Here is a 16,069-nt window from a genome sequence, read left to right on the forward strand (position 1 = left end):
AATATAATGTTTTTTTCTAAGAATACAACCATTGTGTTGTTCAGAACTTTACCAAGAGTTCTCCACCATTTTGGAAAATCATTATCACAAATGACAATGCTGCCCAATACAACACCCTGACTTCAGTCTGCACTTGTTCCTGTCACATTCTTAATGATTCTAGCAATGAGTGCACGCATCTACTATACGATATATCTTCCAGTGTAGTGGTGCCTGAGCATTGGCATATTGAAATGCTCTCCTCTTATTTGTCTTCTTTATGGTCAAGGCATTATATTGATTTGTTTTTTGAAATCATGTTTTTTGAAATCAGATGTTATCTTATGTGTTGATTTCACTTTGGGATAGTAAAGTTGAGTTACAGCATAGTTGTTATAATAAAGGGACACTGGGTCCGGTAGAGTGCAGGGTCATTTGGTACGCCTAGACCCTGGAGACAGTTCTGCTACTTTGTAGGTGTGTGATTTTGAGCAAGATAGTTAATCTTGCTGTGTCTCAGTTTCTTCATCTGTAAAATGGGAGTAATAATATCCACCTCCGAAAGTTATCGTGAGGATTAAGTGAGCTGTGACAATGCCTGGCACATGGTAAGGGCTGATAAATGTCAGATGTTATGATTACTTCTTCAACCTAATTTCTTGTCTCGCCCATAATTCTAGCTCTAACCACATCAAAATGCTTTGTTTTTAGAATGTGCCATGATTCTTGTTTTGCACATACTCTCCCTCTGCCTTGATATGCTTTCCCTCCCCTCTGCCCCTGACTAACTGCTACTTACCCATCAGGCTTCACTTAGATGTTTCTTTATGAAGCCCACGCCTAGCTCCCCAGGTCTGGGTGAGATGCCCCTGTATTCCACCTCAATGGCTGCCACTATCATGGAGTGATGTTATAGAGAAGGGGGGTTTACATTAGTTATGGTGGGCAGGGAATGCCCTCTGAGGAGGGGACATTTGAGCTAAGGCCGGAAAAATGAGGAAGAGGCCAGGTACAGCCAATATAAAGGCCGTGAGAGACCACTTTGTGTTGCAGTGATAGAAAGCAGGTCTGCACAGTGTATAGCGAGCTAGGAGGGGACAGAATGAAAATGAGGTTGAAGACCTTGGAATTTAGATCCACCATCTGACTTCAGGCATGCAGGACTATATACCTGAAAATCTTTATCTTTGCACTCACTGATTCCCTATGTCTGGAAGGTGTTGCTTGCCTTCTCTGATTAATAACGAAATTGTACTCCTCCTTCAAAGCTGAGTTTAAAACAGTTTACGAAACCTTCTCTCATTCTTTGGCAGGAATTAATCACTCCTTTGCCTGATGTCCCAGAGCCCATATGTCCCCATGGCACTAATCACATGCTGACTTGTATCTCAGCTAGCTGTTTACATGCCAATCTGCCCACCACACAGCGAGTTCCCTGAGGGCAGAGGCTCTGTCTTAGTCACTTCTGCAGCCACCTCCTGGTGTCTAGCCCAGTGCCTGGCCCACAGCAGGTACTCAATGAATGCTGTGACATTTACTTGACTAGTGGGTGGTGCTCAGCACTACTCATGACAGAACAGAAGGAAAAAAAATAATAACTTCTGGTTTATCACATGCTTTCCCACTCATTACCTGACGAGCCTTCCAACAACCCTATGAAACAGTCGGCACAGGAACTATTAGCCCCATTTTACAGATAGGGTAGCTGAGGCCCAAGGGCACACTGGCAGTTAAGTACTGGGAACTAAGTCAGTGCAAAGAAGGACGACAGAGAGAGATAAAGAGCATTTTGAGGATACAAGGCAACGTGGCTGCAGTGGAAAGGCACTTTTATGGGTGGACTATGAAGGAATCCTTAGTCAGCTGAAACGGAGTTAACAGCAGCCCCTCCAGGGAGGGCACAGGATTCCTCTTCGTGACCCAAGCAGCTCGAAGAGTCCGCAGTACCATCCTCCAGCCCTAGAAGCTGGGGAAGCTCCAACCCTGGAAAGGGGAGACCGGTGCTTGCGGGCGTTCGGGTCAGGTGGGTAAGATGACGTTAATGACTTGTTAGCAAGGGGCCTGCCTCTCTGTTGCTATGACAACCGGAGCTTGACTACCGGGCCCTTGCAAGGTTGACTGAGGCAGGTTATTCCTTAACTCAAAATAAGGGAAGGACATTTATTGGGGGGGGGGGTGTGTGTAGAGCGTGGTGGAATAAAGACGAAAAAGATATATTCAAGACCCTGTTTAGCTCAGTGATTCTCCACCTGAACATTACAATCATCTGCTCAGTTTTAAAAGTCTCGATGCCTAGGCTGTACCCCAGAGCAATTAAATCAGAATCTCTGAGATGAAACTCAGGCATCACTATTACTTAAGTCTTCCCAGGTGATTACAATTGCAGCCAAAGTTGCAAATCCTGCTTTTATAATAGCTGGTAGGTGGACTTCTTGCGACCTTCTCAAGATGGTGGCTACCGGCCCTCTTCCGTCTTTGCGTGCACCGGCAGGGGCGGGCTTTCCAGGGGCGCATGCGTGTAATGTCTCTTCGCTCCCTGCTCCTTGCTCCTTTTCCCCCCCGCCTCCATTTTGTTCGTGGACGCTGGGGACGGTGGGAGCAGATCCATTTCCGGGTTGGCAAAAGGGGCGGCGGCGGCGAGAAAGGGAGCTTGCCGGGCAGGGGCCGAGCAGAGCTGGACGAAGCCGGAGCGGAGGTGGCGGAGGATTCGCTCCCAGAGCCGCTGCGGCCAGGTCAGAAAGAGGCCAGGAAGGCTGGGTCCGTAGCTGAGATGACCTGCAGACCTGAGTGGGAGGGAGATCCGGGGGAGGGGGATTGGGGCGGGGCTTGAGGAGAGCGAGGTATTGGAGGAGGGGCCTGAGGGAGAGAGGGGTCCTTGGGGCGGGGCCTGAGGGGAGGGGAGAACTGGGTCTGGGTCTGAAGAACCTGGAGGAGAGGGAGCCTGGCAAATCTAAGTAGGGAGGAGTGGTCGGGAATTGGTGTGGGGCGTTCGCTGACTGAAAATGGGGAGGAAGGTTATTGAGAGGCAGGAAATAAGGGATCCTGAAAGATTGGGTAAGGTGAGTAAGACGGTAACTCGCGGTGAGGAACGAGAGGTAACCGTGCGCAAAAAGAGAGATGGGGAGGGAGGACTTGTTGGGAACAGGTAATTAACTGGATGCTCCAGGTGAGGAGGCCGATGTTACATTTTGGGGACTGACTGGAGTGAAAACCAATGGTTGAGAGGATGACTCGGGAAACTGCTTACACTAGAGGGAATCGTCAGTTGAGAAGAAATCAGAATTGAGTTAAAGGTTGGATTGAGAAATGGGCATGGCCACAACCTAGAGTTGAAGGTTCCGATTGGAGAGGTGTGAAGTGAGGGAAGGTAGAAATCGTCAAGTGTTAAACGTGGGCGGTGTGTGTTGTTGAGTTACTGATCAGGAAACTTTTTAAAAAATGACACTGGGATGCGGGGAAGAACTGGTGTTTGCTGGAATTCATATTTTTAAAGGGGTTTCAATCATCTGTTGTTCCTGCTTTGGGCTCCCCTAGGATCCACCTCCTTTTTCCTGCTGTTATTCTTGCCATACAGTTTCTGTTTCTGAAGGACTTACTGAATGTGTTTGGTGACTTCTCTCATTTTACGAGAGAACCTGAGGGAATAAGGACTGTTCTAGCCCACGTATGAACTTACTGAGTAACGGTGGGGCAAGTCATTACACTGTCGCATTTTTTTCACTTTTGAGATACAGGGTTGGCCCTTCGCTACCTCTAAAAGATGGTGTTAACCAAATGGGATGTTTAAAGTGGATGCGAAGAAGTAACCTCTGAAAACAAGACTGAGATACTGATATTTAGAAGGCATGTCTTTCTCAGTTTCTTCCTCTCAGCCTTGCTGCGTTTTTTGTGCTAGGGAAGAGTTGGTTTTGATTTGATACATGTCCAGTTTTTTAACCTTTCTGAACTGTCAACTTTCAGTGGCCAAAAATTTCATATTATTGTGTTACATTGTATTGGCTGCCATTAAGATAAAGAATGGGAAGTTAGAGTTAGGGGTGAATGAAGTCTGGTGCAGGAGAATTCAGTCTAGCCTCCAGAGTATTTTACTCTTTAAAAAAAATTGAAGAACAAAATTTCCATTACTTTACTCTTGACAAACATTGATCTTCCTCATGAACTCTTTGAAAATTTTAAAATATTAATTTTAAAATACTAAAAATAATATTTTAGACAATTGAGCATTTTTACTTTGATCCGGTCACTTTGGCTCTGTTGCCAGTTGGTGGGGACGAGTGTGCATGTGGACAATTTTAACTTGTTTATTGTTAATTCTTTGAAATCTCAACTGTTCTAGCTTTTCCTTTGGGCATGATACCTGAAATGCTTTGCCCGTGGGTGAACTTACTTAGCTTAATGTTCCTGAAAGTCTGGGCATTTCTGAAGTCTGACGTGGATTTGCTCAAGAGGGGGCAGTTTCTAATTCTCCCTCACACTTGATATCAGAGTAGTGTTTACCTTAGTTGGTACTGATTAGTTATGTGATGTCAGCACAAAGGTGAAACGCAGGGAAGGGGGAGGGTGTTGAGAACGTTGGAGTTTTGAAGTTTTTATTTTTGAGAAGGGAGGAGAAGAGTCCTGTTCCTTTTTTTTTTTAATTTTTTTTTTTAATTTATTGGGGTGACAATTGTTAGTAAAATTACATAGATTTCAGGTGTGCAATTCTGTATCACATCATCCATAAATCACACTGTGTGTTCACCACCCAGAGTCAGCTCCCCTTCCATCACCATACATTTGATCCCCCTCACCCTCATCCCCCACCCCCCAACCCCCTTACCCTCTGGTAACCACCAAATTACGTTCCCCAGATTAATTTTCAAACCCGTGGCCATCCTGTGGTCACCGACTGCCCTCCAATCCCCTCACCCTCCCCCCCGAGTCCTGTTCCTTTTGAAGGGAATATTTTCAGATGTTCTTTCTTGACTTCTTGGGCCCTTTGGGAGACTAACCAGGTCTACTTGAGTCTGTTTTCCTATTGCTCTTGAAGTAATTCTGAAGAGCTGCAGGCTCTGAAGTATATACACTTACTTTGGAGTATAAACCTGCTTAATATTTTGCTGTAATTTCAAAAAGACTACAGTGTGTCTCTTTGGTTTTTAAGAAGGTTTTGAAATAAGTTACAGAGGCTCCGAGTTGTGGGGAGGCTTTGGTATATAGAGCCTGTTTGTTTAACAATGATTTTCCGTTTGTTTCTATCCTATTATGTTTTTCCATTGCTCTACGTGAGCTGGTCCGAAGTGCAAATGGCAAATTACATATTTTTTCCTCCTTTTGAGTCGCTGGTGGACATCTTGTGTGTGTCACAGTTTGATACCACCAAATTGAAAGGCTTCTTGACTGCTTCCAATGGGGCGTGTGACAGAAGCTGAGCTGGGCTTCCTGGGCCAGAGAATGGACTCTGTCAAAGCAAAGAATAGTTGCAGAAACACAAACCGGGACCTTGAAGCTGTGACGAACATTTTGGCAACACGCTTCCCTTTGCCAAATAACTTCTTTTCTTCTTGAGTGTGATTGTTGATCTCCTTCTCAAAGTAGGCTCTTGTTGCTACTGTTCTTCACACAACTCCAGAGCAGAAGTTGGCAGAGTTCCGGTTGACTGTCTCTTGAGGGATATGCCCCGGATTAGAGGAGATGGGATGTTCCGTGTCAAAATGAGGCTCATTGGCAGATCCTGAGAGCTGCCCTGCACGGAAGTAGAGGCAGTACTCTTTCGTGAATGTTTTTGCACTCCTTTATGTTTCTTCTAAATTCAAATCTGTTTCTTAATTCATCTGGTGATTAAATGCAGAATCATTGCCTTTGTCTAGCCTTGAAAGTCCAGGGCATTGAGAGAGAGTATTTCAGACACTTTTCTTAGGCCCCACTTTCACTTCCAAGCCTTTGAGCCTGGGGAGCCATAGGCTAAATCCATGAACATTTCTTAGTATCGTATAGAAGGGTATTTAAAATGCTGAATAGAACTTCATGGAGAAAAACAATGTTGGGAGGGGAAAAACATTTGCTAATGCCTGTGTCAGTCTTAGATCCCTTAAGATTTTGGCTTAATGTGGGGAAAGGGCCTGTGGAGGCAAATGTGTTATCAAAGTAGAGAGCCAGGAATTGGCTTCTAACTTGTCATTTAGGCTAGGCAAAGTTCTAACAATTTAGAATGGCTGTACTAGATACTTAGTTCTACTTAGTAAATGCCCTTTTCAGTGGGTTCTGCTTAGTAAATAAATACCCTTTTGTCTTTCAGGGGATAATTAGTTGAAGATAACTCTCTCCGATAGGTCTTGGGATGGATTCTGAAGATCATTTCTTATAGCATATGACGGTGGCCCTTCTAACACTGGAAACCCCGAGACAGACCCTCTCATTGGTGGTCCTGGATTCGGCTTTCTCCTGCCATCATTAGTCTAGAGTATTCGGTTCCTGATATGCAGGTTTGGGAAACTTACAGGTTCAGATCCAAAGACTTTAAATCTGGTGCAGGGTCTTGATAACAAATACAATTATTGTTTGTATTACAATACGATTATTGGAGTTGTGTTTAATCAAGTCTTGGATCTTTCTTTCCTGAAAAGTGTCTTGAAGTTTGTCAAATCTGTATTTCTGAGGAATGTCTGTAGCTTTCCTCCCCATTCTTATAATTGGTTTTCAAAAAAATTTTAGTTCTTAAACTCTGTGGATTCAAATTAAGCTCCATTAAGATTTTGAGGCCCCTCAGTGAAAATAATTTGTTTTTAGTCAGTATTTATGATATTTCTTCAGTACAAATTCATCACTCTACTATATTAGCTTATAGAAATGCTGAATCCAATAATCCCCCTTTTCTTTTCCTCCTAATAATTCCTTCTGACTGTGAAAACATTGTCCATATGTCCAGATTGGGACAACTGGTTTAAACAAAACATGGAATTTTCTTCTGAAATGATGCAATCTAGTATGGGGCAAGCTGTCCAAGATTTGTGGATAAGTGGGTTTTCCTTCTTTCTACTTCTGCCCTCCCAGTGTTCAGCTAGTAGACAAGATGTTTATCGTCAAAGATCCAAGTATGAGATGCTTACTCTCTTTCCGTCACTGTATTAGAAATAAGGACAGGAGTGTCTTTAGAAACTTTTAGTTTTAAAATAGATAATATGTTCACATGGTTCAAAATTCGAAAAGTAAAAAGGGTATACATTGAATTGTCTGCCTTCTACTCGTAGTCTACTGTCTACTCATCCAATTCATCTTCTCAGAGGCAACTAGTATTATCAGTTTCTTAAGATCCTTTGCAAAGATACCATGTACTTATAAAGCAAATATATATATTTCTTGTTTTGTATTTTTTAAACAAGTGTAGCACACTGTTAATACTCTCTACTTTTTAACTTATTTTGGCAGTCATTCCATATAAGCAATGAAGAGATTTGGTACCTGCCCTATATTGGTAGGTATTTTAAATGTTTCTGGTCTTTTGCTATTATAAACTGTGGTCCAGTGAATAATAATATATATTTTGGCCCTTTATATGTGTGACAATAACTGTACGGTAAATTATACATAGAGTTGCTGAAGCTGATTTTTTTTTTTTTTTTTGCCTCTGTTAATTCATTTATTTGACAAGAATTTTTGGGCTCCTGTGTGCCAAGCACTGTGTTAGGTACTGGAGACATAGCAGTGAGCAAAACTGACTCATTCCTTGCATTCACACAGTTCTGGTCTAGTGGGGAAGAATCCATTAAACAAACAATTAATTACTGTCACTATAAATACTGTGGAGAGAACTATTTGGAAGCCTAACCCAGGTTGATTGGGAAGAAGGGCAGTCAAGGAAGGTCCCTGTGGGATTGACTTTTAAGGCTGAAACTCAAAGAATGAAGGGAGGACAAAAGACTGTTCTAGGTGGAGGAAATGGCATAGGTGAAGGTCGTTCTGAGCAGGGAAAGAATATGGATATTTTGGAGAGTTGAAGAAAGTTCCAGCGTGTCTGAGAAACAGGAGGTAAGACTTCAGAGAGTGTGAGCTCTCTAAAAAAAATTAGATAAATAGCATAGTGAATTTTGAGTTCTACCTTTACAGTAGAGATTTTTTTCTGTCAGTTCTTTCCACAGATATTAGTTGGCTAGTGTTGATGCTAAAACCATCAGTATCATAAAGAAATCTGATGGAACGTTCAAATACAGTGGAACGTTCTCTATAAGAACTTCACTGGACAAAGCCTATTGTTTTAGTCTTGATTTCTTCTAGGTCTTGCAAATTAAACTTGTGTGGCTGGATTAGGTCTTAAAATTTTAGGGTCTTAGGAATTAGTATAGAGATGAGTGATTATTGGGGAACAATTCTTAGGTTATGGGGATTATGGATTGTTAGTTTACCAGACCTGCTATTTAGGAAACAGAAAACCCATTTATTTCTAGGGAATATTGACTCTTTATTGTAAGCTTCACGGGGCTAGAGAGAGAACACAGATGTTCTTATGAACTGGTGAATATAATATTCTCATACCCATCATCGAGGCCGTATGTCTTTAACGTCACACATAACTCTTTTTGGGCATGCAAATGAATCAGTAGCCCAAGGGCCACTATAAAAAAGCATGAAAGCATTTTTATCTCTCAGTATATTGACTTTTGTTCAGAAAGCACAGTACTCTTCCTCAAAGCCCAGATGGGCCTGTTTGATTTAGTACCTTTCTTGTGAAATTGGATCAGCTTGCCCTGTTTTCATAACTTAAAGTAGACTCTTGGTTTAGCAGTCCATCACTAGTGATCAAGAAATGAAAATGGGCAAATTTTTCTAGCATTTCAGCAAGGAGCATCTGTGTATATCATGGCTTAAGGGTATTAGAGTGAGAGAAAAGAGACTCCTCGACAGTGAAAGTCACAGCTTTGTTATTAGATTATCTGTGGTGAGTTGGGACTTAATATATTATCTTTGAAATGAGGCATGACACTTCTTCTCTCCATGTGAAGTCTGGATCAGCATTTCATGGAGCATCTGTTTACGTTTTCTTTCAGGCCTTTTCATACTGGAGACTGTTATCACTGGGTTTACTTCTGACTATTCTTTGTATATGCTTTTCTACTTTTATGATTTGGGTGTGCAAATGAAGGATGGCACATGGATGTTGGGGGCTAGTAATACGAGATATGGCTAGCCTAGAGTGAGAAGAGCTGTTTTTGTCATAAATGACTGGGTTTCAGTTCACCTTGTAATCTCCCTTCTTATCTAATTAACAGTTTATTAGAACTTCTAAAGATGTTTGACAACAGATGTTTGTTGTTTCTGTTTTTTAGTTACATTAAATTGAAAACAAGACCTATAAAGGAGCTAAGGTTTTTTTTAAAGATTTATCCCTCTATTTTTGTGCTTACCTTTGCAATTAATTTTGGTCATGATTTCTTAACAGTGACCTGCAAGTTCCTCACATATTTGACCTGAGGTGTAGAGTAAGCTCTGGGGTGGTGAACATTGTTTGGTTACACCCAGGCTGTGGCAGATTCAGGTCACATTAGGTAGCCCGCTTCCATTAGAGTTGAATTCAAGACACAGGCTCTAGAATCAAGCATGATGGCCTTTTAAATATTTTGTGTTTTGAGGATTTTCTATTGTCCTTAACTACGTTGGTAAGTAAAGTTGCTTAAGCTGATTTTTTTGTTTGTTTGTTTGGCCCTGTTTCGATCCAGTATTGATTGACATTTTAAAAAAAGTTTGGTCAGTCTGAAGCTCGGTTTTGCTTATACAGTGTTAGGATTTTTTGGTTTTTCATAATTAAATTTTTTTGAAATCAAAATAGTAAGCATACACAGTTGAAAGAGTCACATAGTATTACAAGTCTTAAAAAAACAGCTGCTCCATTTCTCCTTGTTTTTCCTCACTTTTACTGCTTTAGTGTTTTTTTCCTGATGTGTATTCATGTTTCTACATAGTATGCTTATACTGTTATTTCTTGATTTTTCCATTCTTAGATATTATCTATTGACTTTCTACTGTGGCAGATGATTTTTGCATTCTTAGGCTGCAACCTCAACCTTTCCTGCTATTTGCCTAATACAGATATATCATAATCTTGATTAAATTAATGTTTTGTATCTTTTTATATTATAGATCAGGATTCAATTAGAAAAACAAACTATTCTTGGTATTTCAAAGCAGATATTGGATGTCTACAAAACCATTGAAAGGCCATGGGAGCATTGGTCAGGGAAAGCCATGTTATAGGGATTTGTAAAAAAAACTGCTGTCGTTAATGATCTTGGCTGCCTTAAACACCAAAGCAGGCAATTAGCAGGATATTGGAAACTGCTGCAAAACTCCTGTCTGTCATCTGTCGGAAGCCACACACCTGCTCATTGCTATGGGAAGGGCAGTAGTGGCATCTACTTTTCTTAAGATCTTCCAGATCTTAAGTGAAGGACTAGTATTCTTGGAATTTAAACCACAACCCCATTGATGGGATTCTGGGAATGTAGTTCCGAGGCCTTTAGCCTCGTCCCACCTGCCACCTGCCACCACAGGAGTCGGAAGGGAGTAGTGGTGAATGTTACTAAAAAAAAAAAAAAAAAAAAAAAAAAATTGGGCCGTCCAGGTAGTTGGGGTGGTTGGAGCGTCATGCTCCTAACGCTGAGGTCACTGGTTCGATTCCCACATGGGCCAGTGAGCTGCGCCCTCTATCGCTAAGACTGTGAACAACAGCTCTCCCTGGAGCTGAGCTGCTGTGAGCAGCTGGAGGTTGGCGAGAGTTGCTGTCAGCTGGGGACCGACTGCCTCAGCCTGGGGGAGTGCAAGGCTCATAATACCAGCATGGGCCAGGGAACTGTGTCCTACACAACTAGACTGAGAAACAAGCCTGGAGGGGGCAGGGAGGAGGCGGAAGAAGGCTGGGGTGGGGGGGAGTGCGGGGGAGGAAAAGAAATTAACGGCTGATATAATAACTATATTACTATGATTATATTCCTTATTTTTCCCTAAATATAATAATTGTCATTGTTTTTCTTCCTTTCTCCTTCCTTCCTCTTTTCTTTCTTTCTCTCTCACTTTTTTTTTTTGTTTGCTTTTGCTAAATATCAATCACTAATTCATCCCTGAACTGGGGCAGAAGTATAAATCTCTCTTCGATACATTCAAATACAGTAGTAGAGCCTCTCCCAGAGGATTTATGAGAAAGAGTCCATTGGAGGGGGTGCAATTTTTGAGGACGTGTGTATCTGAATCGTCTCCTTCCCACCCTCACACCAGTTGGTAGTTTGATTAGATATAATGTATTATGTTGGAGATCATCCTTATGGAAATTTTAAGCCTTGCTTTGTGGTCTTCTGACTTGCAATAGTGGTATTGTGAAGTTTGGTACTGTTCTGATTCTGGATTCTTTGTATGGTTCTGTTTTTTTCCTGAAAGGTTTTCAGGTTTTGTCTTTACCCCTCTTTATGAAATACAATCATGTTGTGCCTTGGTGTGGATATTTTAAAATTCATCATGTTTGTCATTCTGTGTCCCTTTTCAGTCTAAAGCTTATTCCCATCTATCCTGCAAAGTTTTCTTGTATTATATCTTTGATGTATTCGTCCTTTGATAATTATTTCTCTCCTGTCTCTTTCTGGGAACCTCTGTTATCCAGATAGTGAAACTCCTACCCTGTTTCCCCGAAAATAAGACCTAGCCAGACAGTCAGCTCTAATGTGTCTTTTGGAGCAAAAATTAATATAAGACCCGGCCTTACATTATATTATAAAAGACCAGGTCTTACATTATAGTAAAATAAGACTGGCTTTTATATTAATTTTTGCTCTAAAAGACGCATTAGAGCTGATGGTCCGTCTAGGTCTTATTTTCAGGGAAACACGGTACTAGACTGGTCCTCTAATTTTTTTTCTCCTTGCAAATTTTCCTTTTTTTTATTCATCAATTTTCAGATTTCCTTAGCGTTTTCTTCCATGTTTACTATTGTATTTTTATGTATTGTGTTTTCTAGTATGAATTTTTTAAACTTCCATGAGCTCTTTTTAGTGTTCTCAGAATTTTATATATAAATATATTTGCATGTTGCCAGGAATTCTGTTTTGTTTACTTTGATTCCTGTCTTTCACATCAGAGGTTTTCTTCAGGTGTCTCACAATTCTTGGCTGGCTGTTCATTTTTAAGAATGAGGCACTAATAAGCTCTGAATGTGGAGCCCTGGCTCATTCAGGGATGGACACCACTTTGGGGTGAATTGGCGGCTGGCTGGTCAGTTTCCTCAGAGAGGCTCCTCCAGTCTCCTGCCTAGAGTCTCCTGCCCAGCAGCAGGGGTGTTTGGAGCCAAGTGGGAGAAGAGAGATGGGGAGAGGGGAGTAAAAGTTAGGCTTTTATTTGCTCCCCCTATTTTCAGATTGGCACTCCTGCCCTTACCTGTGACTGGCCCCTTGGTTCAACCACCCTCTGATTCAATTTGTCCAATCTTCCACCTGGTAAGGAGGAATCTACGTCTTATACAGACTTTCAACCAGTTCTCCTGTTTTAGCCCCCTCCTACTCTGCTTGGTCCACAGGTACTAAGTGCCTACCATTTCTGAGCCTTTTCAGAGACTCTGTGGAAGGAATTCTTTCCACTGCAAGCGTTTAGCTTTTTTCTCTTCTGTGAAGTTATTTATCACTAGTGCATCTGCTGTCCAGCTTCCAAAATTTTATTGCCATTTCTTTTTCTGCTATTGTCTCCTTTCCCATTTTCTTTCTTTCCTTGTTTCTTTCTCTCTCTCTCTCTCTCTCTCTCTCTCTCTCTCTCTCTCTCTCTCTCTCTCTCTCTCTCGTTTATGCCTTAAAAAAAAAAGTCCCTGTGCATAATTTTAACGGCATTTTCTGAGGGAACACTGGTAAACGCATGCAGCATCTTCATGTTTAACCAACATACTCATCAGTTTTCCCTTGCTGATAGCTATTCAGATAGTATCTGTGTACTTGATTCCTAATACTCTTTTAGTGTCTTCCAGAACTTCCCTAACACCAGGAATTGTTGAGTATACAGATTCCCAGATCTCTCTCGTGGAAAATTTATGATTTTAGAAGGTCTGGGTTAGGGCCCAGGAATCTTTTTGTGTTTGTTTGTTTGTTTTTTAACAAATGCCCTAGGATGTGTCTTCAGGCAAGTTTGGAAACTCTGTTTTAGAAGGGTCTTCTACTTATTGCTGTCTTAAGTCTCTGCAACGCGAACTCCTTAGGCTTCCCCTAATTTTGCTTTTTGTATTCAGACTGTGTTTTAGTCTGTCTAGCTTTGGTCTGGATTTCTAAATTAAAATGTGCCCTTCATCTGATTAATTCCTGTCTTCTCTAGTTAAATGCTGGCTCATGGTAATAACTTTGGCCTTGTGTGACTCCATTTTTTTAGCCAACATTTCTAAACCCACTGGTTCCTGGGTTGTGTGGGTGGGGAGGAAATATTAGTTATGAACATGGAGCTACTTTCTGCATCATTTTACTGTCCAAATCCAAGAATCTGTTACATTTTTTTTTTTTTGGTAAAATGGAAAATTGACTCAGGCTTTGAAAACAGATGTACTAACGATCTACCTTGGATATATGCAGCATCGTTTTAGGAGATGTTAAAGTACTGTGATTTGAAGTTTGTTTTTCACTTTGACAGTTGAAAGGACATAGTCTCTTCTCCTTTTTGTGGTATAGATCCCTAGGCCTACGAAGGAAGAAAAGCTTTATCTTTTGCTGCCAGTCTGTAAGGCCTCTGGGAATGAGATGTTTGCACTTGCCCCGAGGTTGCTGTGACTTGCTTGGCCATCAGAAGCCAACTAGTACCTGTGTGAGGATGTTGTAGGAGCTCGTTAGTGTAGCACCCTAGTTCTCGGTTCTTGGAAGTCTTGGCGGCTGTTACAAGCTAACACACAGCCGGAACAGGATGTGTGGGCTCGAGGTAGCGCTGATTGGTATTCTAAGAGCAGCTCTATAGAATCAGCTCTAATCCCTTTTTACAAGTTCCAGTGACAGATTTGGGGAATGAAGTCACAAACACAATGCCATATCTCAAGTCCTGTTGTCTCGTTGATTGTTGACCACTGGCTATGTGTTAAAGCACTGCTTTCAACTACGACTGATTTATTGCGGTTGACTATTTTCTGTATACATTCCCTCACCTTCCCAATACTTCAGTGCTCACAGGACCGCAGCATTTTCTTTTTGCTTTAGGGTGTGGTGGGGGCTGTGGAGGTTTGGTGAGGTCATTCCCTGTTGTCTGTTTTGGATGATTTTCAGGCATTTAATTTACAGTTGCTCTTGGCATTAGTTATCTTTTTATGAAACCATTCTTTGCAGCTGTGGTTATTTAATTGAACACAAGAGGAGAATTCTTATTGATTTGTCATTGTTTTAGATGAGTGGATTTGGCTCCTGGGCTGCCTTGTTTCTGGGAATAATGTGTGGTACCTAATATTTACCGCCACATCAAGTAGTACGTGAGTAAGTAGACTCCTGAGTTTATGTTTTTAGGGCTTTTAAGAAATAATCTAGGACAAGAGGAAAGAATCATATTAGGGAGGAAACCTGCATTATTAGGATGCATACTTATGTTTTTATTAGAGAAATTATATTTGAAAGCATTTCATCATGTAGTTAATGTATCTTTCTTCTGCCTCCTTCCTTTTCTCTTCCAGGGTTGTGTGCTGCTTGTAACAGGGACAGTCATTGATCTAAAGAGTAAAACATCCAGGTTTAGTTTGTAGAAGCCCTAGGATTTTCAGTATAAATATTCATGGTGGGTATGTGATTTTTTTTTTTTTTTAACTTGTTAGATCAGTCAGGTTCGTTTTATAGTTGACTTTTCCATGATGGAAAATGCTTGCAGTTGGAAAACTGATTTTTTTCCTTCATGGAATATAACCTTGGAATTTTAATTAAATCCATCTCTACACATGATAGATTTCTGTTTCACCAGAGGTTTGACTGAGTTGAATTTCAAGGGGGAGGTAGCACCTTCTCCATTGAAATAAGAGGGCTGTGGGTTATTTTTAAATTATATAAATTAAAGCCTTTGGGGATGGGGAGGGTGGTAAACTATGTAAAACATGAAACTTATTCCAGTCTGTTTCCTTGTATTTTAAACCAAAAATGCTTTAGTTGAGACCCTCTACTATATTGAACACGTGGAGACATGTTCATGATTCTGTGTTCACACTAGTTCCCATGTAGTTATTGGAACCTGTTGGGCTCCTGCTGTTCGTTAGCCTCGTGGAGTGGCATGTGAATAGTCCTCTGGAGCTCCTGGCTCTTCTCCCATGTTGGGGTTCTGTGCTTTAGGAACTGGATGCCGTTAGTGATGCTGCTGTGGTGATGAGCTCCTGCCTCCCCATACTGCACTGCTTTTCAGGAGCGAAGTTACAGGGCAGGGGGCCCGGCAGGCAGATTATCATCAGGTGACTTAATCCTGGAAGGCTTCCCGCTAGCACATAGGTCCCCAGCTGTGCTTCAGCCAAGAGATCCAGTGCAGTCTGGGATTAATGAGGTAACTCATTGCATTCGTGGTTTCCTTCAGGTGTGAAACTGTTGGTTCATATAGACTTCCTTAGTATTGTAGGCATATTAGACAGAGAAGGATGCTACTGTTGGATTTGGAGTATGGCCTATAAGGCCTCAGATTTCATCTCCTACCATTCTCCTCCTCACTGTATTCTAGCTACCCCGGCCTTCTTACTAGTTCTCTGACACATCAAGCTCAATCCCATCAGTTTGTGTGTGGCGGGTTACATGCTATTTGTTAATTCTTTTTGGAATGCTATTCTTCCCTCAGATGGTCATAGGGCTTGCTCTGCTCAGGGAGAGCCAGCCTGGGCAGGAGCCTCTCCCTGCAAGCCTGTCTAAAACAGCACTCCGCCCTACTCCTGCGCTCTCCCTTTATGAGTCTCTATTTTTTTTTAATTTCTTTTATCAGTAACTGAGATACTGAGATTATATTTGTTTTCCTTGTTTATCTCTTCCACTAGAATGTAAGCCCCAAGAGTGTAGAAACTTGTCTTGTTCACCTTCTAGAACAGGGTTTATTAACCTTAGCATTATTAATATTTTAGAATGGATAATTCTTTGTTGCGGGGGAGGAGGGGCTGCCCTAT

At 41.5% G+C, this 16,069-nt stretch overlaps 1 protein-coding gene across 4 annotated transcripts in view; it reads left to right on the forward strand.

Annotated features, from left to right (window-relative positions):
* The first annotated feature begins 2,527 nt into the window (after positions 1-2,527).
* Positions 2,528-16,069, forward strand: part of WIPF2 (WAS/WASL interacting protein family member 2) — a 38,261-nt gene continuing 24,719 nt past the window's right edge. The window contains exons 1-3 of one of the 4 annotated variants that reach the window (XM_033090312.1): positions 2,528-2,711; positions 6,257-6,443; positions 7,387-7,432. The gene's annotated coding sequence lies outside the window, so the exon portion shown is untranslated. Of the gene's footprint in view, positions 2,712-2,890; positions 3,039-6,256; positions 6,444-7,386; positions 7,433-16,069 lie in introns of those variants that run through there. The other 3 variants (XM_033090313.1, XM_033090310.1, XM_033090311.1) reach the window with 3 other exon arrangements.

Source organism: Rhinolophus ferrumequinum, chromosome 21 (assembly GCF_004115265.2).
Source record: "Rhinolophus ferrumequinum isolate MPI-CBG mRhiFer1 chromosome 21, mRhiFer1_v1.p, whole genome shotgun sequence".
In the NCBI taxonomy this organism is placed as follows: Eukaryota; Metazoa; Chordata; class Mammalia; order Chiroptera; family Rhinolophidae; genus Rhinolophus; species Rhinolophus ferrumequinum.